The 1241-nt window shown below is 45.0% G+C and overlaps 1 protein-coding gene across 3 annotated transcripts in view; it reads left to right on the top strand.

Annotated features, from left to right (window-relative positions):
- ankrd49 (ankyrin repeat domain 49) overlaps positions 1-981 on the top strand; it is an 8405-nt gene extending 7424 nt beyond the window's left edge. For all 3 annotated transcript variants that reach the window (XM_080844398.1, XM_080844396.1, XM_080844397.1), the window contains one exon: positions 1-981. This exon is cut by the window's left edge and continues 1465 nt beyond it. The gene's annotated coding sequence lies outside the window, so the exon portion shown is untranslated.
- The last annotated feature ends 260 nt before the right edge of the window (positions 982-1241 follow it).

Here is a 1241-nt window from a genome sequence, read left to right as displayed (position 1 = left end):
ATCACACACACACACAATAACACACACACACACTCTTTCAGATCACACACACACAAAATAACACACACACACACTCTTTCAGATCACACACACACACAATAACACACACACACACACACACACACACTCTTTCAGATCACACACACCAATAATAATACACAGAACACATACACACACACTCTGTCAGATAACACATACACACACACTCTGTCAGATCACACACACACATAATGACACACACACACACACACATGCAGCCAAAGAAACACACACAATAACACACACACAGACTCTTCAAGATCACACACACACACACACAACAACACACAGACACACTCTTCCAGATCACACACACACACAATGACACACACACACACACACACATGCAGCCAAAGAAACACACACAATAACACACACATAATAACACACACACCCACAATAACACACACACACACACTCACTCTTTCAGATCACACACACACATAATAACACACACACATACGAACACACACACACAGCCGTCTAAGACACACACACACAGTAGCACACACACATGCAGCCAAAGACACACACACACACACATGCAGCCAAAGAAACACACACACACACACACACACACACACACACACACACACAATAACACAAGTACAGGCACACGCAGACAAACGAACATGGTGCTGTTTCCTTTGGGTTACGGTGTGTGTGTATCTTTTGTGCTTGTCCTGCGTGTGTGTGTGTATGTGTGTGTTTCTTACCAGTAACCCCCGCATACACACACACACAAACACACACACACTGTGAGTGTGTTCCGGTTTCCTGTGTGTTTCTCTGTAATTGGTGATTAAATTACCCAGTTTCCTCTCATGCACAATCTGCTGCACAATTAGTTCAATGAATGTCCAACCCCTGAACCTGAATATCTAAACCCTCAACCTGAATATTCTAGTTCTAGAATGCTCTACCCCTCACTGCCTCTTCAAAGTGAATAAAATGTTCTGGATATTCAACGTGTGTGTGTGTCTCCCAGAATAACAGCAGAGGTGTGTGGGGGGGGGGGGGGGGAGGGGTGTGTGTGGTGTGTTTGTTTTTGTGTGTGTGTGTGTGTGTGTGTGTGTGTGTCTCCCAGAATAACAGCAGGGGTGTGTGTGTGGTGTGTTTGTGTGTGTGTGTGTGTGTATCTTTCTCTCCCAGAGTAACAGCACAGGTGTGTGTGTGTGTGTCTCCCAGAGTAATACCACAGG

This window comes from Sprattus sprattus (assembly GCF_963457725.1).
Source record: "Sprattus sprattus genome assembly, chromosome: 9".
Taxonomy (NCBI): domain Eukaryota; kingdom Metazoa; phylum Chordata; class Actinopteri; order Clupeiformes; family Clupeidae; genus Sprattus; species Sprattus sprattus.
The sequence above is the reverse complement of the archived record's forward strand: the minus strand, read 5'-3'. Positions and strand labels throughout refer to the sequence as shown.